Source organism: Megascapheus bottae, chromosome 21 (assembly GCF_031878675.1).
Source record: "Megascapheus bottae isolate mThoBot1 chromosome 21, mThoBot2.hap1, whole genome shotgun sequence".
Classification (NCBI taxonomy): domain Eukaryota; kingdom Metazoa; phylum Chordata; class Mammalia; order Rodentia; family Geomyidae; genus Megascapheus; species Megascapheus bottae.
This window is the reverse complement of record NC_143529.1, coordinates 10,797,830-10,805,452: the sequence shown is the minus strand read 5'-3', so window position 1 is coordinate 10,805,452 and position 7,623 is coordinate 10,797,830. Positions and strand designations below refer to the sequence as shown.

The following is a 7,623-nucleotide window of genomic DNA, read 5'->3' as shown; positions in this document are numbered from 1 at the left end:
GGACTGCCCCATGGTTTTGCGGGGGCAGGGGCTGGCCCCTTCTCCAGTTTCCCGAAAACGGGCGGCCATTGCGATTTGTTGCTGACTTGCAATCTTTAGCCCAGTGCTTCCCTTTACCACAGCGTGGACATGTGCCAGGTGATTTTTCTCTCTTTAACCTGGCCTGGCGTGGGCATTGCGTCACCCAATGTCCTATTTGTCCACAAGAGAAGCAACTCCCCGGGGGACTAGCAGCCCGAGAATGCCGCTGACCTCTATATTTTAGAAACTCAGTAACAGTCTTTCCTTGAGGAGCGGCGGCTAAAGTAAGGCCTCGTACATGGGAGGGTCCAATATCAGCACACAGTGAAATAAAGTCCGTGATTCCTCCCTTATTCCTATGGGGTCTGATAGCCGCCTGACAGGCGGCATTGGCATTTTCATAGGCTATGTGTCTAACTATAATCTTCCTTGCGTTCTCATCTTGTACTAGGAGGTCTGCAGTCTCCATCAATCGAGACAAAAATTCTTGATAAGGTTCATCAGGTCCCTGTCTAATTTCAACTAGATTTTTAGTACGGTTAGAATTTGGTAATTTTTTCCAAGCCTCTTTTGCTGCTGCATTTATTTGTATATAGGCTTCCATTGAATAGCCCAATTGATCTTTGGTATTTCTATAGGTTCCCTCTCCTACCAATTGATCAAAAGTATAAGGCAGATTCTCAGCCCTTTTTGCTTCAATTATAGCTTGACACTGTTTAGTAAATGCTGTTGTCCATAATAAGTAATCTCCCCCACTAAGGCATGCTCTGGCAAGCTGCTTCCAGTCATTTGGGCATAAAATGTCAGTACACATGGACTCCAATGCTACTTGAGTAAAAGGGGCAGTTGGTCCATATTGGGAACAGGCACTCTTTAAGTCCTGTAATAGTTTAAAAGGAATAGGTCGATGGTATACTTGTTCATCATGATTAACTAAAATGAGGAAGCATCGAGGCCCTGAAATATCTTCCCTCCTTTTAGCAGCCTGAGCCAAGTTTAGTTGGGATGCATTGTGCCTGGTTGTAGTGCCTGTTAGGAGGCACTTGTTGCTAGGACCTTTAGACATGCATAAAAGTTGAGAAGGGGGTTGGGGCTGCAAGGCTGCAGCCGGAGGTGGTGGCAATAGGGGGTAAGGATTAGATTCCACCGAGATTGTGGCTGGGGGTACATATCTATTTCCTACTTCTGGGGGGGATCTCTGCACTATCCCCGACTTAGATAGTAGATGGAGGATTTCTTCTAACTTCTTCTCCACCGTAGCCAGCCGGTCCTCATCAGATCTTTCCTTCCTGTTATCCAAACCCGAACTCTTATACTCGTTATCTGCTGGCTGTTCCCTTCTCAAAATCTCACTTAGATTCTCTCGGGCTGCAGCACACGGCTCAGCCTCAGGTTTCTCAGAAGGGTTCTTTAATTCAAGATTAAGTTCAACATTCTCATTTTGAAGATCTAAGCATTCATTTACTAAATTCCATAAATTAATAGCCTCTACTGGGGTCTTTTCAGGGCCATATACATTATAATAATCTTGAATTCCTTTTCCTATCCGCTGCCAGGTTTTTTGGAATTCCTCCTCTATAAACCTCGGGCATGCCTCCTCGACAAACTGTAGGAAGCTCTGAAGCACCCCCTTTTCCACCCACGTTCCGTGGGCTTCAAGTAGGCCTGTTAAAATCGGTACATATGACCTATGGCTATGAGTTTGACCCATAATTTTTACTCCTGACTATACACTCTCTTAAGATCCTCTCTTAATAGTCCTACGATGTGTTACTCACCACAGCGGGGTCCTCCACCTTCGTCCCAGATTTTCAGGGTCCCTGTTCGGGCGCCAGTTGCCGGGGCCTACCGGCAGCAAATTGGGGTTCCTGAAATAGGGGGCAGGGACTGGAAAAAATAGAAGAGAGACAAACACATCAGGTCCGGGAGGTCTGCAGCCCAGGTAAAAACTGCTGCCTCGTTTATTGTCAACTCCAGGCTTCTATCCCTTCTTGAAACCAGGGAACTTCCAGCTGTTACATTCATATGGTAAATCTCAGGTCATTTAAACAGAATAAGGCCATAAAACAATAAGACAATAAAGCCATTGTCTGATGCAAATCAAGGTACAATTTGATTCCACTCTGGCTCCCAACAGGCTGAGGATTTAGCTAGTGGGAGAACACTTATCTGGCAAATACAAGGCCCTGAGTTTAAAAAAAAAAAGGAAAAGAGAAAGAAAGAAAAGGAAAAAAAAGTACAATCTGATCATGTAAAATGGTGTTTATTGAAATTAACTCTAGGAAATGGAACCAAGATGTTTTTGGTTTTTTTCTTTTCTCTTTTTTTTAAAAAAATTTTATTGTTAGGATAACATATAGAGAGGTTACAGTTACATTTGTTAGGTGGTGGGTACATTATTTCTCCAAATTTGATACCCCTTCTCATGTTTTTGTGGCCCTTTCTCTCCCTCTCCTCTCCCAGTCACCTTGTTTTCCCCCTTTCCTTCACTATTTCAAATAGTGTATACTGCGTATACAGTATACCAGTATACAAATTCAGATACAGTAACCTCAGGAGATTAACCATAAGTGGAAAAAAGAAAAGAGACAGAAAGGAATAACTTTACATAGTACATTAAGAACCAACCTTCCTACCTTCCTCCCTCCCTCTCCCTCCCCCCACCCCTCTCTCTTTTTCCCTTTCTTCCATCCTTTCTTGTTTATTTTTGGTCAGTCTTGGGGCTTGAACCCACCATGGTTTGGGCTAGCATTCTACCACTTATAGCCACAGCTCCACTTCCAATTTTCTGGTACTTAATTGGAGATAAGTATCTCATGGACTTTCCTACCCAGGCTGGCTTGAACCCAGTGGCTGAGTAGTATACGTCCCCAATTCATGTCTACCTGGAAACTCAGAATATAATCTGATTTGGAAGCAGGGTTTTGGTAAATGTAATTAGCTAATATGAGTTCACACTGAAAATGTGGACCCTAAAGAAAAGGTGTATAGCTGACTGCTGTACCAAATGTCCACAGAGTCGCTTAAGCAGTCATTCTTTTCAATTCTAAAGGCTGTTCTCAAGTTGTCAGCCAATCCTGGGTTTTCAGGAAGAAAACCTTGCTGCTTTGGTGGCTCCTGGCATGTCTTGATCTGTGGATGCATCACTTTATTGATGCATCTGTCCCCATCACTCCATCCCCCACCTCAACCCATGTTGGTTGGGTCACATACAGTTTGGCAATACAATTCTTTTGGAATAAGCTGATCACTTGACTGCTACTCTTTTACCCAGTGACAGTGGATGGTTACAGATGTTGAGAAAGATATCCTGGCAGTTGTGTGCAGAATGTTCTGGAGCAAAGCCAGCTCATCAGCCACTGACATCATCAAAACAGGAGCATGAGAGAACTTGTCCTCCTGTGGTGGCTTTGTAAAAGAATGAATGTCATTGAGTCATAATCAGATACAGCATGACATTGACTCTCAAAGCAGTACTATCTGCAATTACCTCTGCTGAATATTTTTGACCTATAAGCATTGGAAGACATATCTTTTGTCCTTATCTGCCATACTATGTAAGATAGATTAGGCGTTAATTTTTTACTATTCTGGAGTGGAGCTGGGAGCAGTCTGTTTTATGTCAGAGAGAACTCAGGTTCCGAAAGTTAAGAGTAGAGGGCTGGGAATGTGGCTTAGAGGTAGAGTGCTTGCTTAGCATGCATGAAGCTCTTGGGGTTTGATTCCTCAGTACCACAAAAATAGAAAAAGCAGGAAGTGGCACTGTGAATCAAATGATAGAGTGCTATCCTTGAGAATAAAAAGCTTAGGAAGCTCAAGGACAGTGCCTAGGCCGTGAATTCAAGTCCCAGTACTGGCAGGAGAGGTGGGAAGGAAGTGGGAAGAAAAAGAGAAAGTTTAAGAGAAGAATGCCTCTTGTGTTTCCAAGAGCTAGGGGCAAAGAAATAGGAGACTCTAGAGCTGAACATTACAAATGACAGTTCCTCCTTAACAGGCTGCCGCCAGAGGCACTGAGGAGGAAGGAAGGAAAGGGAAGAGCAAGTATAATGACAGGGGCAGGTTATGTACTTGTTACCTTAGATTTCTTTTATATCCTGACATTAGCTATGTGTCCCATGCCATGATATTGATGTGTGTGTGAATGTATTTAACAAAATTAGTGTCATCCTTTGACAGTGCTTACTAATTTATAGAATTGATTTTAAATACGGGGTGCTTTTTTTTTTTAAAAAAAGAAAAGGATATTAATGTCCATGCCATCCAGCTTTTAGTGCAACTCATAGGAATAACTTGTATTTAGACTCCTGTTTTTAACTTAGCAGTATTCACCCATGCCAAAGAAAATAAATTCCTGTTAAGGGTCAATACTAGCCTAAAAGACCAAACTTAGCATCAAAATCACATATATTTCATCATTTAGATTGATTCAAATGAAAAAAACTCAAATTCTTTAGTTTTTTTTATTTTGTATTTCCCCATACTGTAGATTGAATTCAGAGCCCCTCACCTGGTAGACAAGTTATCACTTGAGCCACCCCCTGTCCCCCAATTCTCCACATTTTGATTAGATAAGATTTTTATTTTCAAAAGAACTTTACAATAAAACAAAATCACTTTCAAGTTATTTCATCCCAGCCACTCCCACTGGGTTCTTTTGCCCATGTGTCTTGCATAATTTCCCTCCAGCCTCTGACCCAGCTTCTCTGGCTCCTTTGTCTTTGTGTTTCCAGTCTTGCTTCCTCCCTTGGGCTCCTATGGCCTAGAGGAACCTCCAAAGTCAGCAGCTAGGCCATAGGACAGCTAGCTGTGCCCCAGTTCCCTCAAGTCCATGTGTTCATAGCCCTGAGTGACCTGCAGTGGCCTCCACACACTCCTGCCTGCGCCTTTGTGTACTTCCTCTCCTCTGTCCCCCAGCACCTCCAGCCCAGTCCCACCTTCTTCATCTACTTCATGAATCACGGCAGGCCATGGCTGCATTACGGCCTGGTCCTGTGGATTCGGGCTCATAGAGTGTGTGTCATTTCTCCCTCATGATCTGGTTAAATGAGGCCTAACTTATATGTCCCTGAAAATCTGATGAATGGAATTTGTTAGATCCTGTGGATCTGGGGGATTTATTTTTATTGTATTTATTTATTTATTTTTTGCCAGTCCTGGGCTTGGGCTCAAGGCCTGAGCACTATCCCTGGATTTTCTCAAGGCTAGGGCTCTACCACTTGAGCCACAGCACCACTTCTGGCTTTTTTCTATGTATGTGGTACCGAGGAATCGAACCCGGGTCTTCGTGCATGGTAGGCAAGCACTCTACCACTAGGCCAAACTCCCGGCCCCTATTTTTATTTTTAAAAAATAATTTAATTTAGTTGCTAGATAGGTATTGTGTGGGATGCAAGTTAGCCCTAAGAGCATACCAGGCAAGCCCTCTCCCCCTGAGAAACACCTTTAACCCCCATGTACGTTTTCTATAACAACAGAGAGGAGATCATAATTTATGACTCATGGTTTTGGGTTTCACTCTTTAGTGTGTAGGAAACTGAGTCACGGAGTATTTCTGTAACTCTATTAGCAAATTATACATTTTTTTATCCACAAATAAAAAAAATCAACCATAGCATTTTGTGACAATGCTTTCCACTGCTCTCTCCCCTCTCCATTTTCCAAAGGAATGCTAACCAAAGAATCCATGGACATGAGAAAAATAACACTTTTTTTTTTTTTTGCTGTCATTAGTACATACTCGACCCCATTCCTAGTCCTCAGTAAAATATAAGAAAAACATGCAGAAATCTGGTGCTCTCTGGGTATATGATCAAATGTGTCATGGGGAAAAGTTATCACATATTAATCTCATGAGAAATGTCTTTCATTCAAAGATCTTGACCGGTATGAGCAGCTCAGTTAAATTGGATTGACATGATAAGGAAAAATTTGCCTTTGACACGACATTAACATGATTAACATGATCTTTTTTTAAAACAAATCAGCATTATAGATGCTTGCTTTAGTTGTTGTCCAAATATATAATTTGTCATGATTCATCTTGCTAATGTAATACAACTAGAAGAATGTGTCTAGGATTTCAGTTTAGAATCCACTAGAATTAACAAGCTGTTTTTCCACTTGCAAAAGTGATATATCTGGGGAAAAAAAAGAAAAGAGAACAGTCATAAAACAAAGTGTATAAATCTTTCAAGTTTTATGTTTAGATAGAAGAATAATAAATAGTTGGAAAATGGATTGGTAAACTTTACAGCTATTGGGGTCACTATTTTCCTTTATTGTCTTTTATTATAAAATAATAAGCTAGATGAGATCAAACTTAAAAAAAATAGAGGATTAAAATATTAAAGGGCTGGGCTGGGAGTTTGGCCTAGTGGTAGAGTGCTTGCCTAGCATGCACAAAGACCTGGGTTCGATTCCTCAGTACCAGATACATAGAAAAAAGCTGGAAGTGGTGCTGTGGCTCAAGTGGTAGAGTTCTAGCCTAGAGAAAACCTAAGGACAGTGCTCAGGCCCTGAGTTCAAGTCCCATGACTGGCAAAAAAAAGAAATTAAAGGGCACACACATATGTATATGATTTAGTGTTTTATGAATTTAATCTATTAAAGTATTATCATTTGCTTATAATACAAATAGAATAATTATGCTATTTTGAATAATTCAAAAACTTGAAATATAAATCAAATATGACAGTTACAGACTCAAAATTTATAACTTTTTCTGGGGGGGGTGGCGGTTCATGGGGCTTGAACTCGGCCTGGGTACTGTCCTTGAGCTCTTTAGTTTAAGGCTGCCATCCTAACCCTGGGCCTGGGCATTGTCCCTAAGCTCTTCAGCTCAAGGCTACCAACCTACCCCTGAGCCAAGCCCTACTTCCCATTTTCTAGAGGTTAATTGGAGATAAGAGTCTCAGGTCCTTTTGTGTCCGGGCTGGCTTTGAACCGTGATCCTCAGATCTCAGCCTCCTGAGTAGCTAGGATTACAGGTGTGACCCACCATGCTGGCTTTGTATATTTTTTGTGTGTGCTGGTACTGAGGCTTGAACTCAGAGCGTGGAGCTCTCACTTGGCTTTTCTGCTGAAGGCTAGTGCTCTACTACTTGAATCATATCTTCACTTTGAGCTTTATGCTGCCAAGTTGGAGCTGTTTCTGCCTGGACTGTCTTTGAACTATGATCCATAGATCTCAGCCTCTGAGTCACTAGGATTGCAGGTGTCCGCCTCCTGTGCTAGGCTCTTCATTGTGTTTTGGTTGCATACCATGAAGGACATTCTGATATAAAATAATCATTATAAGTAGCAAAATAGCAAGAAGTTCCTCTTCATTTTTCATCTCTTGTCTCTGCTGTTTCTCTCTCTCCCTCTCTCCCTTCCTCCCTCCCTCCCCCCTCTCTGTAATCTCTCATAGTGCTGAGAATTGAATTTAAGACATGCTAGACAAATCTATACCATTGAGTTATATCTCCAATTTAAAGTTGATCTGATTTTAAAGATTATACAAAAAAACTTGACAATCTAGTTTATTCATTGGTAGTTTCTAATTTCTAATTTAGTGTTTAGCCTAACTGTGCATAAGTTTGTTACTGCTATTCTTGTTTTATT

At 41.5% G+C, this 7,623-nt stretch overlaps 1 protein-coding gene across 1 annotated transcript in view; it reads right to left on the bottom strand.

The window, feature by feature from the left end:
• Window positions 1-5,001: 5,001 nt before the first annotated feature.
• The window catches only part of LOC150048612 (aldehyde oxidase 2-like), an 81,472-nt gene continuing 78,850 nt past the window's right edge, over window positions 5,002-7,623 (bottom strand). Inside the window, exon 36 of the mRNA XM_090354356.1 lies at window positions 5,002-6,158. The gene's annotated coding sequence lies outside the window, so the exon portion shown is untranslated. The remainder of the gene's footprint in view (window positions 6,159-7,623) is intronic.